Source organism: Symphalangus syndactylus, chromosome X, assembly GCF_028878055.3.
Source record: "Symphalangus syndactylus isolate Jambi chromosome X, NHGRI_mSymSyn1-v2.1_pri, whole genome shotgun sequence".
NCBI lineage: Eukaryota > Metazoa > Chordata > Mammalia > Primates > Hylobatidae > Symphalangus > Symphalangus syndactylus.
In genome coordinates this window covers 157,591,855-157,619,638 of record NC_072447.2, presented here as the reverse complement: position 1 = coordinate 157,619,638, position 27,784 = coordinate 157,591,855, and the positions used below count along the sequence as shown (strand labels likewise).

Genomic DNA, 27,784 nt, shown 5'->3' with positions numbered 1-27,784 from the left:
TTAGAAAGCTGCTGTATTATACCAGTCAAGAAATGACAGGTATCTCAACTAAGACAATGGCATTGGTAGATAAGACTAGGGGACAGACTTCATAAAAAGTTTAGGTAGTAAAATGGCACACAGTAGGCACTCACTACATATTACTCATACTGGCAAACCTAGCTGGAGACATGATAATTCATGTGCTCATTCTTCAAAAAATATTGAAGGGTAGTGCCAGGCATACTGTGTTAAGCATTGAGACAACACCAACGAGAAATATAGATCAGATCCCTGCATGCAGTCTGGTGGAACATACAGACAAGGAACCAGACAACTACAACACTATACTGTGATAAGTGCTATGAGAGGGGAAGTTCAAGGTGCTGGTTATAGTTTGGTTTGTTTGACCCCTCCAAATCCCATGTAGAAACTTGATACCCAGTGTTGGAAGGTGGGGTCTAATGGAAGGTGTTTGGGTCATGGGGTGGATCCTTCATGAATGGCTTGGTGCCAGCCTCGCAGTAATGAGTGAGTTCTCACTTGATTCATTCCCACAAGAGCTGGTTGTTAAAAAAGAGTGTAGCACCTCCCCCTTCCCCCCCGCCACCTTGATTCCTCTCTCACCATGTGATCTCTGCACTTGTCGGCTCCCCTTCACCTTATGCCACGAGTGGAAGCAGCCTGAGACCCTCACCAGAAACCACGCAGATGCCAGCACCGTGTTTCCTGTACAGCCTGCAGAATCATGAGCCAAATACACCTCTTTTCTTTATAAATTACCCAGCCTCAGGTATTCCTTTATGGAATGGACATAGATGGACTAAGAAAGTGCTGTAGGAACACATAAGAGGAGTACTTCACACAGACTTTGGGGGTTGGGGAAATGTTCCTGGAGAAATGGTCGAAGAATGAGTACAAGTTAGCCAATTGGAAAAGCGGGGCATTGGTTGGCAGGGGAAGGGAGTGGCGATGGGGAAGTGAAAAAGCTCTAGCATGACTCCACAGGGATAGAGTGAGGTGACTACAGACTTTGGAGTCATTCCTGGACAAATGGGATGAAGGAGGAGGTCTGCGTATGGGTCGGAAGATGAGTTCAGTCTTGAGCATGTGAAATTTGAAATGCCTGTGGGATATCCAGAGGGAGATGAAGGAGATTTGGCTTAGGAGTTCAGGAGTGAAGTCAATACTGAAAATATAGATTTGTGACTCATCAGGGTAGTTCTTGAAGCCATGAATGTAGCTGAGACCATTCAGGGACAGCACATAGAGAGAATATATAAGGGGACCAAGGACAACTTCTTTTAAGGGGCAAGCAAAAGAGGAACATCATTGGAAGAAGACTAGAGGAGTGTCTCCACAGATAAAGTTGGTGCGGGGTGGGGGGGGCACGCTGAAAGATAATCAAGCCAGAAAGAGATGAGAGCAGACGGTTCAGAAGGAAGGCAGAGGAACTGAACAAGAAGTGACAAACTCAGAAACACTTGCTGAGTTCCAAAATGATAAGCATTAAAACCCGTTCACTGAATTAAGCAATGCAAGTGTTGCTGGGGGCCTTGGCAAGAGCAATTTCAGTGGAGGGGTTGGAGGCAGAAACTAGACCAGACTTGTACTAGGAGCTCGTGAGAAATTCTAAGACATATCTTCCCAATACTGGGCAGCATGATAAATGTCCACATTAGAGAGAATTGGTGAGCAGGTCATGCTCAGCCAAGGCATTTTACATGCCTAGTGGAGTCTCATGTAGGAAGCTTCTGTAAGCGTAGAGGTAAGGGTAGGTCTGATGGCAACAATCTCTCTTACTTTTCCTTTTTCTGCGAATGTCTTGATTTCCCCTGCATTCCTGAAGGTAATTTCACTTTGTAGACAGGGTTCTGGTTCTTTTGTTTTGCCACTTGAGAAGTGTTATGCCACTTCCTCTGGCCTCCGTGGTTTCTAATGAGAAATATGTTGCCATTCTAATTCCTTTTCCCGTATAGGTAAGGTTTCCTTTCTCTCTCTCTCTCTGCTTTTGAGACTTTTTTTCTAGGTCTTTAGTTTTCAGAAGTTTGACTGTGATGCTTCTTGGTGTAAGTTTCTTTAAGATTATTCTGTTTGGGGTTCACTCAGCTTCTTAAATGTACAGGCATGTGTCTTTTGCCATGTTTAGAATCTTCCAGCCATTATTTATTTGAATACTTTTTCAGTCCCACCCTCTTCCTCCTTTCCTTCTGTCACTATGATGACACAAAAGGTAGCTCTTTTGTCATATTCCCACAGATCCCCAAGTCTCCACTCATTTTTCCCCCAGTCACTTAGGCTCAGGCCACATGTTCTGACCAGGGGTTTTAATGTTAGTTCCATTTCAAAGCCTTTGCAATAGTATTTGGTTCTGTTAAGCATGATCAGCAGTCTTGGAGCCGGCGAGGTCTATATCCCTTACTCAGTGCAGTTCTCAAAGTCCTTTGTATGTCGTACAGGATCACATCTGTACATACACAGCTTGGGGGTAAGCCAGGAAGCTCATACACAGCTTCATGGGTTTACTTTCCCAAGCACTTCCTCCCTCCCTGCAATCTCCCCAGCACTTTCTGGTTCCCTCAGCTTCCCCTTTTCAACCTTCTAGCCAGGCAGCTGTTGCTGTTGCTTTAGTTACTCTTCTCTGCCACACGCTTCCTGTGCCTTTGCCTTCCTCTGGTGTCATTCGGCAGGAAGACCAAAGAGGGGAAAAAGAAGTCATGGGCACCCTCTTGGGACCTACAATCAGAGAGGAAGGTTACTTTCCTTCAGAGTTTTAATCACCTGAAGGCCCTGGTGGCTGCCACTGTCACTGCCTCTGTCACCACCACTGCTGCCACAGGATTGCCTGTGGGCTAGAACATGAAAGTACAAAGAAAAGAAGAAAGAAAAACTGAGGATTCCCTTAACTATCGCTGAGGGTTAGTATTCCGTTTTCCCTCTTCTCACGTCAGAACCAGAGCTCTCTCTGTTCACACCACTGTCTACTTCTAACTTGCAGGCTACATTGAGCCAAGGATACTAAAGGGGGGAAAATGTCAAATTCACTGCTGTTTCAGTGGTGCTTCAGATTGTAGTCTTTCCCCGGTCTGCCTCCTTCCGTTTACTTTTCAGAGTCCTCAAATAGCTGGCCCATGCACTGTGTCCACATTTTATAGCTGCATTCAGTAGAGTGTGCATGCTTCATCTCACCCAGGAGCAGAAACATTCTGGAGATGTTACGTTTTACTGTTATATTTAAGTGAACAAATTTGTTCCCTTGTAAGTAATTGATGTGTGTATGTGTGTGTGTGTGTGTGTGTGTGCACGCGTGCGTGCACGTGCGTGTGCATGCATGCTTAGGTGTCTTTAAAGAATTTAAGAAATTCTTTAATGTTTTTTGAAGTACCATAACACAACTAGAACATATCTCAATAGTGATTGTTCTGCATCAATTTCTCCTGGTAGAGACTTTGTCCTTCTGAGGAGCAGGTTCAATTCTTCCTTTATTTCTGGAAACTTTTCACATATGGCATCTGTGGATATTTTTCTATCCCATTTATTAGGCTCTTTACTTAAGGCATGTAAATTATCTTAATGTTGGATCAGCATTAGCGTGACCGTCTAAAGTCCTTCCTCCATGCCCTTGTTTCGATTTGTGTGCATGTCTCTTCTGCATCTTGCTCTTCCTAATTTACTTCTTTGATCCACCATGTGGTTCTCTGAGTTCTCGGTTTCTTTTCTGAGCTCAGTAATCTCCTTTAAAAAAAAAAAAATCATATTCGGCTGCCAATCATCTGGTCTTTGAAACTTTGTTAAGTTGAAATCATATTTTAAATTTTACTATGGCTTAGAGAACTCTAGGGTTAGTTGCATCTGTTCCTTGTTTTATGCATTCTTCCAGTCTGTGATGGTTATCTGTCTTTTGTATACTATGATGGTTTCTTTCTTTCTCTTTCTTTCTTTTTTCTTTCGTATTTCTTTCTTTTTTCTTTCTTTCTTTCTTCTTCTTTCTTTCTCTTTCTCTCTATTTCCTTCTTTATTTCTTTTCTTCTTTTTCTTCCTTCCCTCCTCCCCTCTTCTCTTTTTCCCTCCTTTCTTCTTTCTTCCTTCCTTCCTCCCTCCCTCTCTGTCTCCTCTCTTCTCTCCTTTTCCCTCTCCCTCTCTATCCCTGTAGATTGTTAGCATCATTGCTAAACCATTTATTTTTATTTCAATTATGGAAAACATTGTCAGACTTTCTATTTGCTCTAACATTCTGAGGGTGATAATTTGAGGGCAGGCGGGATGTTGATTTCAATCTACCTTTCCTTCTAAGATCTTGCTAAATATCATGTATCATGCTCCAGTCCATCCATGCAAGGGTGTGTCTTACTCTGAGGATTTTGTTTTGTTCGCCCAACTCAGCACAGTGTCTTGGAAAATGGAAAGAATTGGGAGCCTTCTTACCGCTGGTGAAATCTAGGAGTGGCAATTGAGGGCTTCTATTCACAAAGGCATTTACCTAATTTTTTTCTGCTTATTCTCTCAGGTCCATTTCTCCTCAAGTTAGAGAGCCTTACATCCCATTCTCAGGATCTAACTGGCTCACATTGTTTTTCCTCAGTATTGCTTCCAGGGGGTGGGGACAGAATCAGAAGTGTGCTGAACCAGCCATCCTCCCCACTAGAATTTATACAGATTATATATATATATATATATATATATATATATATATATATATATATAGTTTCATTCCTGGGAAGCCACTTTCCTCCCTCTCTCCCTCCTTCTCCTGCTTCTCCTCCTTATTCGTCTCTTCTCCTCATTCTGCTTTTTACGATTATTTTTTATTTATTTAGTACGAGAGGGGAAGGGAGATTTTTCTATCTTTCTTCCCTCTACCATCTTTTACAAATAAATTGTAATATTACTGACTCCAAGTTAGATAAAAGCTTGCTTGCTTGCTTGAATATGATTATTGCTTTGCTTGAGTTTGTAGATTATTCACTAAAAATAGCCTCAGGAAAACAGGACCTTCAACAGAGATAAAAGAAAACACGCCAACCAGCAACTCTGGGAAGGGGCTGACCAGCCTGGTAAGAATAGGCTGACGGTGCCTGTAGAAGGTCACAAAACATTGACCAAGAAAGCAGTGATTAACTGCCCACCTGAGACTGAACACGTTTTAGAAGAATGTTTTGATCATTATTTCCTCTGCTTTCCCTTAAAAACCCCTAATCCAGAGGCACAACTCAGAGAGGTGATCACTGAAGTCTAGCTCACTGACTCCTCCGGGTTGCTGGCTTCTCAAATAAAGCTAACTTTCCTTTCACCAAAGCTCCTCTCTTTGAGTTTTTGGCCTTCAGGTGATGAACGGCCTGGACCGGAGTTCAGTTACAAAATCTCTGGTTTGGAAGGGTTATTTTTTTATTCCTGGGATATATTCTGGCTGACTTGGAGTTAGTTTTAGATAAATGTAAGCTTTCTAATGGATCTGAATCCACACTAGCGGATATGAAATTATCAAGGTCTTTTTATTTTTAATCGCAAACACTTCATTTTATCAAATCTTAATCGTCTCCAATTTCACCGCAAACAATACAAGGACCTTGTCTTACAAGTCAGTGCTGTCCAGCATTTAGGTATAATTTGGTCAGTTATATTGGTTTTTATGCAGTCTTTTTTTTTTTTGGACTCATGGCCATGGTTACTAGTTTCTTTGTTCACCATTCCTCTGTTGCATCTTGCTTTGTTCTTTTCGTTCAATTTCCTTTTAATGAAAGAACATCTTTAAGTCTTTCTTTCAGTGAGGGTTTGTGAGTGGTCAGCCCTCTCAACCTTTGTTGAAGAATATCTTTACTGGCTGAGTGCAGTGGCTCACACCTGTAATCCCAGCATTTTGGGAGGCCGAGGTGGGAGGATCATTTGAGCTCAGGAGTTCGAGACCAGCCTGGGCAGCATAATGAGACTTTGTCTCTACAAAATAATAAATAAATAAATAGCCAGGAGTGGTGGTGCTCACCTGTAGTCCCAGCTACTCGGGGAAAAAAAAAAAATTGCCAGGCATGGAGGTGCACACCTGTAGTCCTAGCTACTAGGGAGGCTGAGGCCGGAGGATCCCTTGAGCCCAGGAGATCGAGGCTGCAGTGAGCCATGATCGCACCACTGTACCCCAACCTGGGCGACAGAGTGAGACCTTGTCTCAATAAATAAATACATAAATATTTTAAAATATATCAAAAAGAATATCTTTACTTCACTCATTCTTGAATTGTAGTTTAGTTGGGTATGACATTTCCCCCCATTCCCTGAATGCATTAGTGATATGATTCCATTTTTATTGCAGTTGGTGAGAAGTCTGCTGTCAGTTTATTATCCCTTTGATAGCACTGTGTCTTTTCTTTCTAGTTGATTTTAAGATCTTTCCCCTTTTCTTTGTTGACCTGCGCCAGTTTCCCTGTGATTCAGTTTTATTGATTCTTGCTCTGTCTCATGCTTTTAGAATACGAGGAACTACGTCTGTTTTCAAATCTGAAAATTTCCAGCCAGTATCCTTTTGATTATTGGTTTACCCCTGTTCTCTTTATTCTCTGATTCTGTCATTCCTATTAGAGGTTTTTTGGACCTTTGCATCATTTTTCTGTATCTCTTAACCGTTTATACATTTGCTATCTCTCCTTGCTGCCTTCTGAGTAATTTCCTTACTTCTATCTTCCAGTTCACTAAAGCAGATGAATCTGCTTTTAAACCCATCCTCTGATCTTTTGCTGTCACTGGAAATAATGTCTTTCATTTTCGGAAGTTCTATTTGGTTCCTTAAAGAAAGAAACCGGCCTCTTCTTTTTCCATAGAACCTTGATCTTTCTTTTTTTGTTTTGTTTTGTTTTGTTTTTTAAAAAATAAATTTTATTGTGTATACTTGAGGTTTACAACATGATGATATGTGTAGATAGTAAAATGGTTAGAATAGTGAAGCGGATTAATGTCTGTCCTCTCACGTGTTACTTTTTTGGTGATAAGAGCAGCTAAAATCTACTCGTTTAACAAAATCGCTAATACAATACAATTTTATTAATTTCAGTCCTCATGTTGTACACCAGATCTCTAGACTTGTCCATCGTACATGTCTGCCATATTGTATCCTTTGAGCTACATCACCCCATTTCCTCTCCCCACTCCCACCTGTGATAACTACTGTTTCATTTTCTGTGTGTTTGAGCTTTTAAAAACATAGATTCCACAATACGTAAAACCATGAAATATTTCTTTTTCTATGTCTGGCCAATTTCACTTAGCAAGCATAATGTCCTCCAAGTCCATCCATGTTGTGGCAAATGGCAGGGTCTCTTTTTTCAAGGCTGAATAATATTTCATTGTGTACATATACCACATTTTCTTTTTATTATTATTATTATACTTTAGGTTCTAGGGTACATGTGCACAATGTGCAGGTTTGTTACATATGTATCCATGTGCCGTGTTGGTGTGCTGCACCCATCAACTCGTCATTTACATTAGGTATATCTCCTAATGCTGTCCCTCCCCCCTCCCCCCACCCCACAACAGTCCCCGGAGTGTGATGTTCCCCTTCCTGTGTCTATGTGTTCTCATTGTTCAGTTCCCACCTATGAGTGAGAACGTGTGGTGTTTGGCTTTTTGTCCTTGCCATAGTTTACTGAGAATGATGGTTTCCAGTTTCATCCATGTCCCTACAAAGGACATGAACTCATCATTTTTTATGGCTGCATGGTATTCCATGGTGTATATGTGCCACATTTTCTTAATCCAGTCTATCATTGATGGACATTTGGGTTGGTTCCAAGTCTTTGCTATTGTGAATAGTGCTGCAATAAACATACGTGTGCATGTGTCTTTAGAGCAGCATGATTTATAGTCCTTTGGGTACATACCCAGTAATGGGATGGCTAGGTCAGATGGTATTTCTAGTTCTAGATCCCTGAGGAATCGCCACACTGACTTCCACAATGGTTGAACTAGTTTACAGTCCCACCAACAGTGTAAAAGCGTTCCTATTTCTCCACATCCTCTCCAGCACCTGTTGTTTCCTGACTTTTTAATGATCGCCATTCTAACTGGTGTGAATATGTTTGGATTCCTTATTATTTCTAAGTGTCTTACACAAACTTATTTTATACTCTCGGTTGGCTCTATTATCTGAAGTTTTTGGTAGTCTAATCCTGCTCATCATTGTGTTTGCTGATACTCAATCACAGGCGGTTTTTTTTTTCCCTCAGGTGTTTTATAATTTTGTTTGTGAGTTTAGGGATTTGTTCAAACGGCTTCATCTGTGTGACTTCAGTGAGGTTTGACTGGGGGTGTATCTCTGGCTGTTATCTTTTTGATGTTAAGTGTAAGCTTGGGGTTTTCAAGACCTAAATAAGAGGTATTAATTCCAACCCTAGACCTACATGACAATAGCCTTAGAGTTACAAATGACCAGGGGAAGCATTTTATTTTCTCCCACCAGAACCCATGAAGAAACAAACCCTCTTGTCATCTCACCGTGGTGGTGGGAAGACTTTTTTTTCCTAGTCCATCCTTTCATTGACTGTGTAGCCCTTGTGAGGCACCAAGGCTTTTCTCCTCTCCCTGGTGGTTATTGAATCCATTCCCCTACCAGCCTAACATAAATTCAAATGCCCATCGATCTGCTCTTTAGGTTCCTCTTTGTTTTTTGACACCTGAGGGTCAATTTCCACCATAGGTTCATCATATGTGCATTAAAAGGAATATTTATTAAATTTTATCCTGCCTTTTAAAAGGTGCTTTGTAACAGGAGGAGGCTTTTCAGGTTATCTAGTGTGCACTGTTTCCAGAAATGGAAATTGCTTTCCCCTTTAAAACTCCCAGAGCACTAAGAAGCTCCCACAAATTTTCTGGAAGAGGAATGTGATGGGGGGGAAGACTTTTCGTGAATATGTAGCCTCAAAGAAAGATTGGTGCTTTGGGGTGCCAGACACTCAATGACAGCTTAAGATAAGTGAGGAAGGGCCTAGGGGTTGAAAGAGCCCTAATTGCTCAAAGCCACATGTCACAAGAAATTTTGGGAAGAAGAGCCACTTTGTGAACTGGTTACCTTCATGGATTTTTCTTCCCTAGGCTCAGAAGCAGAAAAATATGAAGATCCATTGCTGATGGGAATCCTGCCCTAAGCAAACGGTGGTGAGACATGGCTGCTTTTAGTGCATTTATTATATGTGACCATTTAAAAGCAGGTACTGAAGGCCGCAGAAAAGTCACGAGGTGGTACTCAAAATATGGTTATATAGATAACTGGGTGTGGCTCTTCCCTGAGGCACAAAGAACTGATTTTTGTGTACTCTTTGAAAGGAAATGTATAAAGTTGGTATTATGCTTTACTCAGAAAGTTTTTAAGAGGGTTGGGAGTGATGCAATCACTTTAAAATGATACACAAGATTGAACACCCTGCTAAACTTCAGATAAGAGTATCCAATTGCCTCTTGGACTTCCCTGCCTGGATGTTCTGTTCCACGTGCACCCCAAACTCAAATATATCCAAGACTGAAAACATCTTCTCTCCAAGCTCTCTCCTCTTCTAAGATTCCCTGTGTGAATAAGGTGTGCCCAGTTGACCAAACCAGTAACCTGGGAGTCATCTTGACACCTTCCTCTCGGACTTCCCTGCCTGGATGTTCTGTTCCACGTGCACCCCAAACTCAAATATATCCAAGACTGAAAACATCTTCCCTCCAAGCTCTCTCCTCTTCTAATATTCCCTGTGTGAATAAGGTGTGCCCAGTTGACCAAACCAGTAACCTGGGAGTCATCTTGACACCTTCCTCTCCCTCAACCCCTCTCTCGCAATTAATTGGACACCAAGTTCAGTGGACTCTACCTTCAAAATGCCTCTCAAATCAATCCACGTCTCTCCTTGGCATTGCTGTCGGGCAGCAGGGCCCAGGTTCCCACTCCTCTTGGAAATGACAGAGGTCTCGCCTCTTCTGCACCTTCCCCTGAGCTTGTGGAACTATCCTGTCCAGAAGAAATCCTTTCCCTTTCATATTTCTATAGAATGCTGTCTAACACTTTGAATTCCCTTCAGGCTCTGGGTTTCAGAAATCAACACAGAAAGAATGCCAGGCTATTCATTTCCCTCCAGGATGAAGTTAGAATCTTGAGGGCAGTGAGGAAGGCGGGCATATGCATTGTTGCAAACCTTCTCAAGTGATTCTGATGTGCAGCTCCGGTCAAGAGCCACTGCACAACGTGGTGAGCTATTTGAATACAGGGACCATGCCTTTCAACTTTGTATTCATCAAAACACAATGCAGCCAATACCTGATATAGAATCAGTGCTCAGTAAATGTTCCAGTGAATGAGTGAATACAAGAACTAAAGAATGATATGGTGCAAAGAAATGGATGAAAGGGATCTTACGACTTAGTGCAATCCCTTCTTTTTTTTTTCAGTTGCTGTAGTGTTGGGATTGCTTGAGGCTCCCGGATGTTCACAGGATGCCATTTTTGGCAACCACAGACCACTAGTTACCCAGCTTTTTTAGGTGTTGTGTAGCACGGAGGGATTTCGGGTTATGTAATCTGCACTATTTCCAGAAATGGAAATTATTTCTTTTTCCTTTTATGACTCACACAACGTCAGGAAATTTCCACAAAATTCCCAGAAGAACATGATGGAGAAAACCACTTTCCCTATATGTATTTTAGTGGAATATATTTTATTTTAATGGAACTTCCAGTGAAGCAGTAGATGTGGCCAGTAAGACACCGCTTTCCTGGTGTCTCCTGAGAACTCTTTTCTCTCATTGGTTATTTTCACCTGTCTTCTTCTGCAAGTTCCTTTTTGTTTGGGCTCATTTTCCATTTTCTCTGTATCTAGGTTTGTTGAAAAAATGCAGGAGCCAGTGCTTCCCAACCTTCCCTACTCCAAACGCCTACGCACACGCACCCACTTGCATGCGTGCACGTACACGTGCATACATATACACCCACACATACACGCGTGTGTGCACACACACTCCTGGACTCTTGAGAAACTTTCAAAAGGAACTTATAGATAGGGTGAGGACTTTTATTATTATTTATTGAATTATTATTATTATTACTTATATCTGAAATATAACATTTAAGGGAAAATGGAAGTGCTCTAACCCCCAAATTCCTGTTTGTCTCTGGAAAGGAGCAGACAGTCTAGGACGGGCAGGGACACACAAGACAACTTATCTTTTGCCATATGCATTAGACCTAAAGTATTTACAAAGCAAAAGAGGCAGCTGTGGCGAGACAGAAAAAGCCCTGGATTCAGAATTAAAACAGCTGGGTTAGAGTACTGGCTCTGTCACTTGCTCTCTAACTCTCAGTTTCCTCATCTGTAAAATCGGGGCAGTGGTACTACTTCATATTAATACAACCTCAGCTGCAAAAGACTGGTTTAGGTACCCTTGTTCTGAGCTCCCACAGACTCCTTGTGCTTACCTGGTGTTAACATTGCTGTTAATACATCTGTCTCCCATGGTACAAGGAGATCTTGAGGGCAGAAATTCTATTTCTCTGGCCTCCACTGTGCCCGCCCTCAGTGCACAGCAGAGTGGTCAATGAATGTTGGTTGAGTGAATGAAGAACAATTGGACATTTGCATGTTTTTGTGTGTATAATTCCTGTTTTACTATCATCGGTAGGCTACCGGGATAGTACAAATCTATTTTTATTGTATGTAAATTTGATCTATAGACATTCCAAATTAACAGGAGTTGATTCGCTCCCCATGTTACCTAACAACTAGTTTCGGAATGTTGTTGGATCCCTTTAGGAGAATATTTCAGTACATTTGCTCCCCTGGTTAGGGTTAGGGTTGTGTTCCCAGCACAAGCGCCTCCCCAATAATAAGCCTTTACGTGTGTGCACCGGCACTTTAAAGAGTTTTTTTTTTTTTTTTTTTTAATGTTGTTTTCTTGTACACTGACTCATATGCTCCTCACGAGAACCCCATGAGATAGGCAGGAAAGGTGTTCCTGCTACCACTTGATGGATGAAGAAACCAATGTTCAGAGACGTTAACTGAGTCACTACATACCACATCAAGAGCAAGTTTGTTTCAGAGCTGGGCCTAAAACAGAATCGGGTTTCTCATTTCACAGTCTGGTGTTTTTTACACAATCCATTTGTTCAACCCGGTTGCATTTTGTGATGTTGCTTCAGTGATATTTTTTGCATCTCATCCTATTCCTGCTTCGCAACTGCACCTCCTACTACTTGCCTCAGCATACTCTCAACCGGGGCTTCTCGGGTGCTCAACCAGGGCCTCTCCCTCTACCCTGAACATGTCCTCTTGCAATTTCCTGCCTCTGGATCTTTGCATCTGTTTTCACCTCTTGGTGGGCACCCCTTCCCCACCCCCACGTCACTGCAGGTTGAAAGAAACCCTAGGCATCCTCTCGGTTTCAACTCAAAGACGACCTAACTTCATGAAACCTCTGCAGATGGGCCCTGCTGGATGAGATCTCTCTGCCCTTGAACGCACAGAGCAGTCCATGCCTTGTTCTATATCCATTTCCATACCTGCTTCATTCCCTTCTCTACAGTGTCCCTTGCTCCGTGTTCTCACAGCCCCCTGTGCTCAGTTTCACAGCACATATTGCCCTATGTTGTGAGCCTGCTTTCGCCCTGTGACTGTGAGCTCCTTGAGGACTGGAACCTTGTCTGATTCATCTCGGTATCTCCAGCACCCAGCACAGTGCCTGGAACACAGTAGTTGCTCCAAAAAATGTTGGATGAATGAGTGGATGGATGAATGAACACTACCCCACACAACGCCTTGGATATAGTAGCTGCAAAATAATAATGGATCGAATTGAGTCTATAACCAGATCTCATTTCTTTTCATCCTGTCTCGGTGAAAGATGAAGGTTCTTTCTTCTGACTCAGGCTGTCACTTCCACTCCTGCTCTGGGTTCCATCCCATCCTGCCTCCCCAGGTGCCTCACTCCATCAATTACGTCTTCTCTCAAGAATCTCTCATCTCTCCGTCTTCTCTGCCTGGCTCCTTTCCTTGCAGACACTAAAATGCTCAGGTCTCTCCTCCTATTCCAAAAATAAGTACCCTCAATTGAATGGGTGTCTTCTTCCTCACAGTATCAAACTGTGTACCTCACTGGGGAGTAACCCAGCTGAGTGAGCCCTTTACTGGGGAGCCTTCAGTGTCAGCCTCCTTAGATCTTTTTCTCTTAGGTTGGTCAGATGGCTCACAGAAGACTCTTCCAGCTGCCAGAATTTTAGGGGCAGGGGCAGGGAAGAAGACTGGGAGTTCACAGCTTTCAAGACACATGCTTCCACTCAGCACCCCTGTTTTCAGTACAGGACCCCAGCCCTCAACTAAGTCTGGGAACTCCCCATCCAGAGACCCTCTGCTTTACCCTCTCCAGGGAATAACACTCCAGGCTTCTGTCAGAGCAGGGAAGGGCCAGCCCCTCACTGGCATTGACAGCAGGAGGGGATTTGGCAATGAATCTACTTCTTAAAAGAGTTTCCAAACAGCCTTCATTATTTTGATACCCAACCCTCTTCACTTCCAGAGGTAACTCCACTTCCAGAGTTACCCTGGTCCAGCCTTTGAAGATTCCTGGGGGTGGGGAGTAAATCAAGTTAGCTGTTTGCTTTTCCCACTAAGGTCTCAGAATTCCTAGTTTGTGGCCTTCTTGGATCTGCTAAGTCAGTTGCCACTCATCCATCTGTTCTTCGGCATCCAAAATTTAGTTGTTTTCTCCTTTCCTGTTCTTCAACCCTTTTTATTTCATCTTCACTGCTATCCTTCTAATCCTTTCAAAAATCGTATTTGTAGCAGTTCCAGTGGGGTTTTGGGAGATGGTGAAGGTAGATGTGGAAGTATGTGCTCCACCTTAACTACGCATCATCACGAGCATGGGTGTCTGCCTGCCTGTCTCATTGATTCTACACACCTTCGTTACCACACCACTCTCCCTAAAACTCTCCAGACTCAGCTTTTCTCATCTGGCTCTCTGACCTGTTCCCTGACCATTCTGTTCTTTCAGCTCTCAGCCTTCGGACTGCCAAAACCCCAAACCAACTTCCTATCCAGGAACCCTCAGGCCTAGAAGTTCAGATGCCTTGCCGATGTATCTGTGCTTCACAACTTGCCTACTCTCTCTGACCCCTAACATTTTCACATACTTTTCCAATTCTGCCTGTCATAAATTTGCTGCTTCCCCCTAAGTAGAATGTTGATTCCTGTCAAACACACAGCCTAGCCCTGATTCCTCCTCTTCTCTCAAATAGTGATATTGTCAACAATGATAAACAACTACTGTGTACTGAGTGTTTTTTATGTGCTGCTCACACTTTATACACATGTATAGATTCATTCTTCATCATAGATTTTTCAGGTAGCTGGCCTTTATTAGCCCCACTTTGCATATGTAGGAACACAGGCTCAAGGAAGGAAAGCAACTTCCCAAAATTTCCCAGGCTAGTAAAAGTCAGAGACAGAATTCAAGCCCAGATCATTCCAAGTCTGTGCTCTTCCTGTGACATGACACTGCCTCAGTCAAGGCATCAGAGAGGAAGTTAGAAAGCAGATGCAGATGGTGAGAGGGAGTACCTGAATTGGAGGGAGTACCTGAATTGGAGGGAGTGGCCACCATCAGTGGGTAGAGCATGGAGAAAGATGGGGCTAACAGAGAAAAACCTTCACCGAGTTCACAGGTTTACACAGCATTAGCCCTTGTGATCTTTAGTTGTCCAGGGGATAAATTACCGTGCCTGTCTGCCCACACAGAAAGTAAGCTAGAACACCACCACTAATCTATATGATATACACCAACATGGCTTAAGATGATTTATTGCAACTGTAAAAAATGCCCCCCCCCCCTTTTTTTTTCCAGAAAGGAAGCGTGGATTGCATTAATCAAGCTAAAGACTTTTATACTTCTTTACAGTCTGACACAAAAACAGACAGTCATAAAGATAAGCCCGAATCATCAAGAAAGTGCACAGTAGTATTTTGCAAACCCAATTTAGGGAATCAGGGAAGAGTAAAATCCACGTGGAAAAGGTTTCCCCTGACTTCCCATTCATGATGGTACAGTGAGTTCATGTTATGGAACGCCCACTGCTCCAAACACGTGGCAATGATGGACAAAATATAAAAAGGTAAACTCAAAAAGGCATGGCCAAGACAAAACAAACAAAACAAAACAAAAACAAAAGATAATTGTCTCCATGTTGAAGTACTACGCTTATTGCTCTGGAAGCAAACCATGGTAGCCAGAAGCTAAGCTCCTGCAATGTATAGCGGTTCCAAAGTACCCTGAGCACGATGGAAGACAAAAGCCATACTCACAGATTAAAGCCAAGGACTAGAATGGGGCTACCCACAAACCCACCAACCCCTGACTGTAAGTCTGACAAAAAAGAACTACCGCCAAACTCTGCCAGGGTCTTTGGTTCTGATGAGCTGCAGGCTTAGGGAGGTGAGGATGCAGACATGTTCTGGCCTCGTAACTAAGAGTTGAGCTAATCCACAGCTGAGCGAAGTGAGTGGATTTCCAATATGCCCAAGAGCACCCTGGGGCCAGTGATATGGATATGTTCTATCAAAGGGTTTTGAGCCTAACAACTGACTGGTATTTTGCAAGAGAAAAAAAGTACTGAATAGGTTAATTTCCTTCCATTCTTGGAAGAGGCAAAATTAGAAATGATGATTTTTTTTTTTTTCTTTTGAGACATGGTCTTGCTCTGTTACCCAGGCTGGAGTGCAGTGGCGTGATCATAGTTCACAGTAGCCTTGAACTGATGGGCTCAAGAGATCCTCCCACCTCAGCTTCCCGAGTAGCTGGGACTGCAGGCACTCATGACTCCACCCAACTAATTTTTCTTTTAATTCTATTTTTTGTAGAAACGGGGTCTCGCTTTGCTGCCCAGGCTGATTTCAAACTCCTGACCTCAAGCGATCCTCCTGCCTTGGCCTACAAAAGTGCTGGGATTACAGGCATGAGCCGCGGCACCTGGCCAGATTTTGTTTTTAAGTTTGAAATGCTTTATTTAGAGTTTATTAGCCACTAAATCCTTTTTTTTTTTTTTTTTAAACTTTTAAGTTCAGGGGTGCAAGTGCAGGTTTGTTACATAGGTAAACTTGTGTCATAGGGGATTTGTTGCATAGATTATTTCATCACCCAGGTATTAAGCTTAGTACCCATTAGTTGTTTTTCTTGATCCTCTCCCTCCTCACACCCTCTATCCTCCAAAAGGCCCCAGTGTGTGTTGTTGCCCTCTATGTGTCCATATGGTCTCATCATTTAACTCTCACTTATAAGTGAGAACATGCAGTATTTGGTTTTCTGTTCCTGTGTTGGTCTGCTAAGGATAAGGGCCTCCAGCTCCATCCATGTCCCTGCGAAGGACATGATCTCATTCTTTTTTATGGCTGCATAGTATTCCATGGTGTATATGTACCACATTATCTTTCTCCAGTCTGTCACTGTTGGGGATTTAGGCTGATTCCATGTCTTTGCTATTGTGAATAGTGCTGCAGTGAACATACACATGCATGTGTCTTTGTAACAGAATGATTTTTAGTCCTTTGGGTGTGGACCCAGTAATGGGATTGCTGGGTTGAATGGTATTTCTGTCTTTAGGTCTTTGAGGGATCACCACACTGTCTTCCACAGTGGCTGAACTTGTTTACAATCCCACAAAAGGTATAAGCATTCCTTTTTCTCCACAGCCTCGCCAGCATCTGTTATTTTTTTTTACTTTTTAATAATGGCCATTTTGGCTAATATTAGTTGGTATCTCATTGTGGTTTTGATTTGCATTTCTCTAATGATCAGTGATGTTGACCTCTTTTTTTTTCATATGATTGTTGGCCGCATGTATGTCTCCTTTTGAAAAGTGTCTGTTCATGTCCTTTTCCCACTTTTTTATGGGGTTGTTTGTTTTCCTGTAAATTTGTTTAAGTTCCTTATAGATGCTGGATATTAGACCTTTGTCAGATGCATAGTTTGCAAATATTTTCTCCCATTCTGTAGGTTGTCTGTTTACTCTGTTGATAGTTTCTTTCACTGTGCACAGCTCTTTAGTTTTATTAGACCCCATTTGTCAATTTTTTGCTTTTGTTGCAATTGCTTTTGGCGTCTTCATCATGAAATCTTTGCCCATGCCTATGCCCTGAATGGTTATTGCCTAAATTGTCTTTCAGAGTTTTCACAGTTGGGGGTTTTACATTTCAGTCTTTAATCCATCTTGAGTTAATCTTTGTATATAGTGTAAGCAAGGGAGCCGGTTTTAATCTTCTGCATATAGCTAGCCGGTTATCCCAGCACCATTTATTGAACCAGGAATCCTTTCCCCATTGCTTGTTTTTGTCAGGTTTGTCAAAGATCAGATAGTCGTAGGTGTGTGGTCTCATTTTTGGGTTCTCTATTCTGTTCCATTTGTCTATGTCTCTGTTCTTGTACCAGTACCATGTTATTTGGGTTACTGTAGCCTTGTAGTATAGTTTGAAGTCAGGTAGCATGATGCCTGCAGCTTTGTCCTTTTTGCTTAGGATTGCCTTCGCTAGTCAGGCTTTTTTTTTTTTTTTTTTTTTTGGTTCCATATGAATTTTAAAATAGTCTTTTTTTTTCTCGTTCTGTGAAGACTGTCAATGGTAGTTTAATGGGAATAGCATTGAATCTATAAATTGCTTTGGGCGGTATGCCCATTTTAATACTGATTCTTCCTATCCATGAGCATGGAATGTTTTTCCATTTGTTTTGTGTCATCTCCAATTTCTTTGAGCAGTGGTTTGTAGTTCTCCTTGTAGAGATCTTTCACCTCCCTAGTTAGCTGTATTCCTAGGTATTTTATTTTCTTTGTAGCAATTGTGAATGGGAGTTCATTGCTGATTTGGCTCTTGGCTTTACTGTTGCTGGTGTCTAGGAATGCCAGTGATTTTTGCGCATTGATTCTGTACCCTGAGACTTTGCTGAAGTTGTTTATCAGCTTAAAAAGCCTTTGGGCTGAGACAATGGGGTTTTCTAGATACAGGATCATGTCATCTACAAGCAGGGATAGGTTGACTTCCTCTCTTCCAATTTGGATGCCCTTTATTTCTTTCTCTTGCCTGATTGCCCTGGCCAGAACTTCCAATACTATGTTGAATAGGAGTGGTGAGAGAGGGCATCCTTGTCTTGTGCCGGTTTTCAAGGGGAATGCTTCCAGCTGTTGTCCATTCAGTATGATGTTGGCTGTGCGTTTGTCACAGATGGCTCTTATTATTTTGAGGCATGGTCCTTCAATACCTAGTTTATTGAGAGTTTTTAACATGAAGGGATGTTGAATTTTATCAAAAGCCTTTTCTGCGTCTATTGAGATAATCATGTGGTTTTTGTCTTTAGTTCTGTTTATGTGATGAGTCACATTTGTTGATCTGCATATGTTGAACCAACCTTGCATCCCGGGGATGAAGCCAACTTGATCGTGGTGGATAAGCTTTTTGATGTGCTGCTGGATTCGGTTTGCCAGCATTTTGTTGAGGATTTTTGCATTGATGTTCATGAAGGATCCTGGCCTGAAGTTTTCTTTTGTTGTCGTATCTCTGCCAGGTTTTGGTTTCAGGATGATGCTTGCCTCATAGAATGAGTTAAGGAGGAGTCCCTCCTTCTCAATTTTTTGAAATAGTTTCAGTAGGAATGCTATCAGTTCCTCTTTGTACATCTGGTAGAATTCAGCTGTGAATCCATCTGGTCCTGGGATTTTTTTTGGTTGGTAGGCTATTTATTACTGCCTCAATTTCCGAACTCATTACTGGTCTGTTCAGGGATTCAGTTTCTTCCTGGTTCAGCCTGGGGAGGCGTGTGTGTCCAGGAATTTGTCCATTTCTTCTAGACTTCCTAGTTTATGTGCACAGAGGTGTTCACAATATTCTCTGATGGTTGTTTGTATTTCTGTGGGGTCAGTGGTAAATATTCCCCTTATCATTTCTGATTGTGTTTATTCAAATCTTCTCTCTTTCCTTCTTTATTCGTCTAGCTAGTGGTCTGTCTATTTTATTACTTTTTTTCAAAGGAAAAAAACAGCTTCTGGATTCTTTCATTTTTTGAAGAGTTTTTCATGTCTCTGTCTCCTTCAGTTCAGCTCTGATTTTTGTTATTTCTTGTCTTCTGCTAGTTTTGGGATTTGTTTGCTCTTGCTTCTCTAGTTCTTTTAGTAGTGATGTTAGGTTATTAACTTGAAATCTTTCTAACTTTTTGATGTGGGCGTTTAGTGCTGTACCTCTCCTTCTTAACACTGCCTTTGCTGTATCCCAGAGATTCTGGTACTTTGTATCTTTGTTCTCATTAGTTTCATAGAACTTCTTGATTTCTGCCTAAATTTCATTGTTTACCCAAAAGTCATTCAGGAGCAGGTTATTCAATTTCCATGTAATTGTATGGTTTTGAGTGAATTTCTTAGTCTTGATTTCAAATTTGATTCTTCTGTGGCCCAAGAGACTGCTTGTCATGATTTCAGTTCTTTTGCATTTGTTGAGGAGTGTTTTACTTCTGATTACGTGGTCGATTTTAGAGTAAGTGCCGTGTGGTGATCAGAAGAATGTATATTCTGTTGTTTTGGGGTGGAGAGTTCTGTAGAGATCCACCAGGTCCATTTGATCCAGTGCTGAGTTCAGGTCCTAAATATCTTTGTTAATTGTCTGTCTCAATGATCTGTCTAATATTGTCAGTGGGGTGTTCAAAAGTCTCCCACTACCATCGCGTGGCAGTCTAAGTCTCTGTGAAGGCCTCTAAGAACTTGCTTTATAAATCTGGGTGCTCCCGTGTTGGGTCCATATGTATTTAGGATAGTTAGATTTTCTTGTTGAATTGAACCGTTTACCATTATGTAATGCCCTTCTTTGTGTTTTTTGATCCTTGTTGATTTAAAGTCTGTTTTGTCAGAAACTAGGATTGCAACTGCTGCTTTTTTATGTTTTCCGTTTGCTTGGTAGATTTTCATCCATCTTTTTATTTTGAGCCTATGTGTGTCATTGCATGTGAGATGGTTCTCTTGAAGACAGCATACCATTGGATCTTAGTTCCTTATCCAGCTTGCTACTCTGTGTCTTTTAATTGGGGCATTTAGCCCACTTACATTTAAGGTTAGTATTGGTATGTTTGGATTTGATCCTTTCATCATGATGCTAGCTGGTTATTTTGCAGACTTGCTTACATGTTTGCTCTGTAGTGTCACTGGTCTGAGTACTTCAGTGTGTTTTTGGAGTGGCTGGTAACCATCCTTCCTTTCCACATTTAGTGCCTCCTTCAGGAGCTCTTGTAGGGCAGGTCTGGAGGTAACAAATTCCCTCAACATTTGCTTGTCTGAAAATGATCTTATTTCTTCTTCACTTATGAAGCTTACTTTGGCCAGATATGAAATTCTGGGTCGGAGTTTCTTTAAGAATGTTGAGTATTGACCCCCAATCTCTTCTGGCTTGTAGGTTTTCCACTGAGACATCCACCGTTAGTCTGAAGGGCTTCCCTTTGTAGGTGACCTGGCCTTTCTCTCTAGCTGCCTTTAACATTTTTCTTTCGTTTCAACCTTGGAGAATCTGATGATTATGTGTGTTGGGGATGTTCCTTTCGTGGAGTATCTTCCTGGAGTTCTCTGGATTTCCTGAATTTGAATGTTGGCCTCTCTAGCTAGGTTAGGGATTTTCTCATAGATGATATCCTGAAATATGTTTTCCAAATTGGTTCCGTTTTCCCCATCTCTTTCAGGGACACCAGTCAGTCTTAGATTCGCCCTCTTTACATGATCCCATATTTCTCGGAGGTTTTGTTCATTGCTTTTCATTCTTTTTTCTCTATTCTTGTCTGCCAGTCTTATTTCAGAAAGCCAGTCTTCAAGCTCTGAAATTCTTTCCTCCGCTTTGTCTATTCTGCTGTTAGTACTTGTGATTGCATTATGAAATTCTTGTAGTGTGTTTTTTCAGTTCCATCAGGTTGGTTACATTCTTCTCCATATGGGCTATTTTGTCTGTCAGCTCCTGCAATGTTTTATCATGATTTTTAGCTTGCTTGCATTGGGTTACAATGTACTCTTTTAACTCAGTGAAGTTCATTCCTATCCATATTCTGAATTCTACTTATGTCATTTCAGCCATCTCAGCCTCAGCCCAATTCCGAACCCTTGCTAGAGAGGTGATGCAGTCATTTGGAGGAAAGAGGGCACTCTGGCTTCTTGAGTTTTCAGCGTTCTTGCACTGATTCTTTCTCATCTTTGTGGGCTTATCTGCCTTCAATCTTTGAGGTTGCTGACCTTTGGATTTTTTTTTTTTCTTTTAACAGTCTGGCCATGTTTCTGTAGGGCTGCTGTACTTTGCTGGGCTTCTTCTCCAGTTCCTAGTCGCCTTGGATTTTCCAGTACCTGGAGCTATCACCAGTGAAGGCTGTGAAACAGCAAAGATGTCAGCCTGCCTCTTCCTCTGGGAGCTCCGGCCCAGCGAGGTAGAGACCTGTTGCCAGCCCAAACGCACCTGTAGGACAAGGCTGGACACCCTGGTTGGGAGGTCTCACCCAATCAGGAGGAACGGGATCAGGGAACTGCTTAAAGAAGCAGTGTGGCCATGCTTTCACAGATCAGCTGTGCTGTGCTGGGGCACTGCTTCCACCCCTGGTTGGTGTGGGCTCTCCAAAGCCTGGAGGCTGGAACAGCTAATTCGCCCAAACAGCAAAGCTGGTGGCCCTTCCCTCCCTCCGGGAGCTCTGTCCCAGGGAGAATTCAAATCTCTGTCAGCCAGAGAACACCAGTAGGGGTTGCTGGAGGCCTTGGTTGAAAAGTCCCACCCAGTGAGGAGGAACAGATTGGGCACCTGCTTAAAGAAGCAGTCTGGCCATGCTTCTGAAGAGCAGCTGTGCTGTGCTGTGCTGTTCTGGGGTATCACTTCTGGGAGCTCTGTCCCAGAAAGCAGCCTGCCCCTCCCCCTGGGACCTCCGTCCCAGGTAGGTGCAACACTGCTGCTGGTGGCTGGCTGGAATTCCAAACCAGTGGGTCTTATCCTGTGAGGTGCGGTGGAAGTGGGGCCCGCAGATCGTTGCTGCTTGGCCCCCTGGATTCAGCCTCTTTCCTAGGGGTAGGTACAGGGGTCTAATCTCCCGCTTTGCAGGAGTTGCAGTTACTTTTGCTGGGAAACCCAGGGCCGGAGTACGTAAAGCTCCTGGATCTCTGCACGTGCTCAAGCGGCTGCTCTGCCGAGACTCCGTGTATCTCTGTGTGTCAGACTGAAGGCCCTGGTGGAGTGGGTTCACGAGGGAATCTCCTGACCCAAGGGTTGCAAGGATCCATGGGAGGATCACACATTCACTTACTACTTCCCTGGGTGGGGGAAGTTCCTCTGTCTCCATGTTGCTCCTGGGTGGGCTGTCATCCTGCCTTGCTTTTCTTCATTCTCTGCGGATCGAGTTGTTTCCTTGATTAGACCCAGTGCGGGTACCTGGATGTTTCAGTTGAAGGTGCTGTATTTACTCGCCCCTTTCTTCCCTCTCCATGAGGACCACTCACCCTAGCTGCTTCTAGTCAGCCATCTTGGCCACTCCCTCCCCGCCCCCTACCTTTTTTTTTAAATGCTTGAAAACTATTTGCAAAAGAAACCTAGAGATTCTCATGGTTCTTTTAAGATCTTGTTGGATGGACTGTGAAAGTGGGATTATTGTCTATGAATGGTCAGCTAGACTGCGTGTGTGTGGAAAGGGTGAGGGAATTAACATTTATTGAGCAAAAGGGCATGCTGGTTAAAATCATTGTCTCTGGGGACAGATTTTTCTGGGTTTTAATCCAAACTCTGACACGTATTAGCCGTGTGACCTCTCTTTTTCATTTGTAAAATGGAGATGGGATTGTTGCGGGGATTAAAAGCACTTAGAACAGTCCAGGATATAGAAAGCACTGTGTAAGAGTTGGCTGTCATTATTAGTCATCAGTCATCATACTTAATAATCACAAAATTGTTAGAAAATCCTGTGAGGTAGGTATTTTCCTTACCATACCCATATGAGAAAACTTAAGCAAGGAGAAGTCAAACAAAGTTACCAAAGTCACACAATTACAGAGTGACAGAGCCTTTAGACGCTGCCTAGTCCAAGGCTTTCATTTCACAGAAGAGAAAGTTGAAGTTCAAAACAGGAGAGGGACATGCGTCAAGTCATTTAGTGAGCCAGTGACAGAACTGGGCCTAGAACTCAGCAGCAGGACTCTTCCTGTCAGTAGTTCTCAAACTTTGTCATGTGTTTGTTAGAATCCTGCGGAGGACTTGCTAAAACAAACTGCTGGTACCCATGCCCAGAGTTTCTTACTTAGTAGGCGTGGGGTGGGCCTTGAAAATTTGCATTTCTAAGGAGTTCTCAAATGATGCCACTGCTGGTGGTCTGGGGACTCTACTTTGGGAACCACCACAACACACCATAATTCATACATCTTTTGTTCTTTTCATCATGGACTACACAGTCTGTGACCTACAAGCACTTTCAAAGAAATGAGAACCAGTGATGAAAACCAAAGAAAATTACATATCTAGCAGCAAGAAGGTACAGTGACTGACCAACAGTCCTGGTTTGTGTGGGACTCTCCTAGTTTTAAAATGGAAAGTCCTGTAGTTCTGGGCACAAGAGGATAGTTGGTCACTCTAGATGAAAGCAAACAAAAGTCAGTGTCAGCTAAATGCCAAACGAATAAGGACATACATACAGAGAATGTGGTAACTTCTGGTGAATTTGTTTGAAAAGGACTCATTCATTTATTCTTCCAACACATGTGTATTATAAAAAACTACTATCCATAAGACACTGTGTTAGGTGCTGTGTTCCTGACCCTACAGATCCCATTCCACCATAGCAAAAGGTAAAAGTAACTCTACAGTGAGCTTGGTAGACATAGACCCATGCTTATATACTCAGGGACACCTGGAAGAGATGTAAAAACAGACACATCTCACATAGGAAGTTTTCAATGCATCGTGATCAGGACCCAAATAATTCCCTTCTCTTTTTCTTCAATGTACTAAAGGGAGTACATTGTTGAGAAGGACTGGTTGCAAATTTCCAAAAAGGAGAGTAAAATAATTAACGGATCAAGGTCTCAGCAGAGACAGAAGGTAAGGGGAGTCCTTCAGTAAGTGGGGAAATTGATTTGTTTTGTGTCCTCATCTCTCCAGGGCCATGAGCATGTCCTTTGCTGGCCATAAGTCAATGCTGATGACCTCAGTTATAGTGTAATCTTCAAGGCTAATTTACGCAAAACTTCAAAAATGGTAAACATCCTCATGAAGACTAATGATGACATATTTTAGGAGTGCATAACAGTAGGTATAGAGAAAAAACTGCAGGGTAAAATGTTATTGCTGTTCTTATTGCTAAAGGGCATACTCCTTAAGAACCAAAGTTAATTATCAGTCCTTTGACCTAAGAGGAAAACAAATTTCATGGACTCCCCTAAAGATTCCTATATAGTACAAATAAAATGCCAAAATATTTTGGAACACATTTTGGAGCACTGGATAGGTCAATAAAATAATGTGTAAATTGCCAAATGTGATCTAGGAACTCCCTGCAAACATCAGATTAGGCTCTGTTCTCTATCTGAATACTGACTTTGCTTTGCTTTGTGACTCCTATCTTCACTAATAATGCCTTTTCCCCCGTCTTGTGTGCATCCTAGCCTATATTCTCTTTCATCATCCTACAGTGGTCAATGTGGTTATTGTACAGCTTCACTTTCAATGAAAGCTGAGGGGAAAGAAGCCTCATACCCTGCCCCCCCAATACATAAAAGAAGCCATTTGAAAAATAAAAGCAGCAAGCTACTAAATTTGACTCATTCAAATCTTGGCAATTAACATGTATAGTATGTTATGAGAGAGAGAGAGAGAGAGAGAGAGAGAAAATTAGCAGAAATGGAGGAAAACATATTACATCCTAAATACCACCAAATTGCCAAAATATACGTTTGGGTAGTAATCTCCAGAGAACTCTTTGGAGGCACAGCATCTATCATGCTGATTTCCCTGAACAATACTACAGAATAGCCCTGTGTACTTTCTCTTGTGGGGGTGTGTGTGTGTGTAAAGAATTATCATATGGAACCTCACAAGTCTCTAAAACCTTTCTACAATTATCCCTCATAGGATTACCACACCGATGAGTTTGTTCAACAGGCGCTGTTGTGACTTCCTAATTTAACTCCTATAGAGATGATTTGTATGGAAGATATAACACTATATTTGAACTGAATTCCCACCTTATCCCTGAGCTTATGCTACCAAGCAATTCTTACAATGTTTGGAGTTCTATTAGACTACAGAGAAAAATCTAGGGTTTCAGCTAAACCCTTTAATCCATAGGCCTAGGTAAATGACTGTCGTCTCAAGGTAGTCGCTAGCCTATAGGTTCTCAAAGTATGGTCTGAAGACCCCTGGAGGAGTCCCTGAGACCCTTTTAGTGGGTCTGCAGATTAAAAATTATTTTGTATAGTAACACCAAGATGAGTTACATTCAATTAGGCATTTTTCTTTTGAAATTAAGCAGACTTTTGGAAACTAAGATGTGCATAGCCCTGTAGTAGGCTAAGTGGAAGTTACAAAGGCAATAGTAGCTTTTTTTCCCCCTCTCATTATCTCATGAGGATACGGAGGACTTTTCCAGAGGCTACATGACATATGGTTATGTCATCTCTCTGATAGCTGAGGGATGTGTGCTTCTGTGTTCTTCCTGAGTTTTAAATATTTCTCAGTCTTAATACCTAAAATAATTAGTATCAATAGATGATAGAACTCACACCCAAGAACTCCTTGGGGCCTTCAATAGCTTTTAAGAGTGTTAAGGTGTCCTAAGACCAAAAATTCTGCAAATCGTTGCTTTATCAGGATTTTTGTTATTTCTAGAATGCATTTCTTTCTAACTGATCTACTTGGGAAAAAAAATCGTTACCTCATGGCAATTATTGCTTTCCTATCAATATGGAGATTATATTTCTGAAGGAGACTGACCAAAATTATATTAAAAGGTTTACATAAAACAAGTGGATCCATGTTATAACATGAGGAAGAGAGCTGCCCCACTAGATGTCTGACATTAGGTAACTCAGAGTCCCCCCTCTCTAACAAGTCTCCCTTACTAGAGAAACGAACAGATTCTATTTTGTGGGATGGGATAAGGAGACAATCTGAAGTAGAGTTTGACACAATATTATTCTGCCCATATGAAATTGTGGTAGCCAGGGTGCCAGGTGTATTCATGATCCCGATGCTGTCAATTTTAAGCCTGAAGCCCCAAGAGGCGAGCAGTGCTTAATACATCATCTCTTGTTAAATAGCAGCCACAGAGTTGGCGGTAGCCAGTGAAGCATTCCCTGCCATGTAGGACACGCCAGTTGTCTATAAATAGGACCTGTGAATGGGCCAAAAAAAAGAGAGAGAGAAAACACTGTCAGAAGAAGGACAGACCAAAGGAACCCTAAGTCAGAAGAGATCATTTAAAAGATGACCTTTAGGTTGTTCTCTGGTTACATTAAATGAGGTATTTTTCTTTTGAAATTAAACAAACTTTTGGAAACTACGACGTGTATAGCCCTGTAGTAGGCTAAATGGAAGTTACAGAGGCAACAGTAGGTAATGGGCCCTGCACTGGAGGAGCTTCTGTTTCTCAAGTAATTGCTCTCTTATCAAAGCAAATCAGATAATTGGTTTCTTTCTTTTCCTTTTTCTTTAATTCTTATTCTACCCTTTCTCAAAGGGTTAAATTATCTCATGACATTTTATGCTAAGCTGAAGATATTTTTCATCCAGAGGAAATACCAAAAATAAAAACTATGGAATCATGAAGCTGGAAGGACCCTTGGGGGTCATCTAGTTAAACCTCTTCATCATACAAATAGAGTCACTGATGCCTTAGAGATGGGATGAGGCTTGCTTCCGGGGCATTCAGTGAGTGGGCAGCAGGACCACGACCAAAACCAAGGACTCTTTTCTCTTTTTCCTTTGCAACATCGTGACTCACATATTAAGTAAGTACCCGTTCTTCACTGCTTCAGTATTACAAGCTTGCTTGACATCTTTAGAGATTAGGACCCACCCTGCCAGGCTTTAGTTTGACCCAAAACTCATTCTCAGGTCTCCTCAACTCTGTCGTTAGAGTCTGGTGTGCTGTATACCAGCGATGGACGACATCATAAGGAACGGTATTGATGACAGCCCGGTCATAGTTGTTGTACCTAACATGGAATCATGAGAAAAAAGATCTCAAACACACTTTAAAGACATCTTTTGTTTACTGAACAATTTTATATAAGGCTTCCCCTATGTTCAATACTTGTCCCAGAGATGAAGTGACGATAAGTCAATATTCTCTCAGGAATATCACATTGGAGTGAGGAGTTCCACTGCCTGTTGACCGTGTTTTATTTTTCTTTGAATAATCTAAGGATACGGGATAGAAGTTAAGTTCCAACTGGTTTCTCTCATCTTATGATATGATATTTTAAGTCTTTACTGGCCAAAGTTCATGGAAGCACTGGGGAAAGCGCTGAGCTTTCTCCTCACCAAGCTGAGGTGGGGTGGACAAGAGAGGTTGTACTAACAAAGCTTTCCTTTTAACAGGATGACTTACAACTTCTCAAGTGTCTCCCTTTGTGGGAGGAATCCAAGCTATAGCCTAGTGGACCATTCACCCAGGGATCTTCAATCATTCATTCAACCCCAACATTTATATGCGCACCAGCTACATGCTAGGCAGTGCGTCAGGCATTAAAGATACAAGGACGAATACAGCAGATGTGACCTCAGTCTTTGGAGAGTTTACCTTCTATTGAGGAAGATAGATGATAA

General features: G+C 42.1%; 1 protein-coding gene and 1 long non-coding RNA gene across 2 annotated transcripts in view; one reads left to right on the top strand and one right to left on the bottom strand.

Moving 5' to 3' along the window:
- Nucleotides 1-27,784, top strand: part of CLIC2 (chloride intracellular channel 2) — a 94,812-nt gene that overhangs the window by 5,236 nt on the left and 61,792 nt on the right. The window lies entirely within an intron of this gene.
- Nucleotides 22,723-27,167, bottom strand: LOC129475193 (uncharacterized). The gene is made up of 2 exons (XR_008654773.2): nucleotides 27,033-27,167; nucleotides 22,723-26,348 (listed from the first exon to the last, which is right to left on the bottom strand). It is a non-coding gene; the product is annotated as an uncharacterized lncRNA (long non-coding RNA).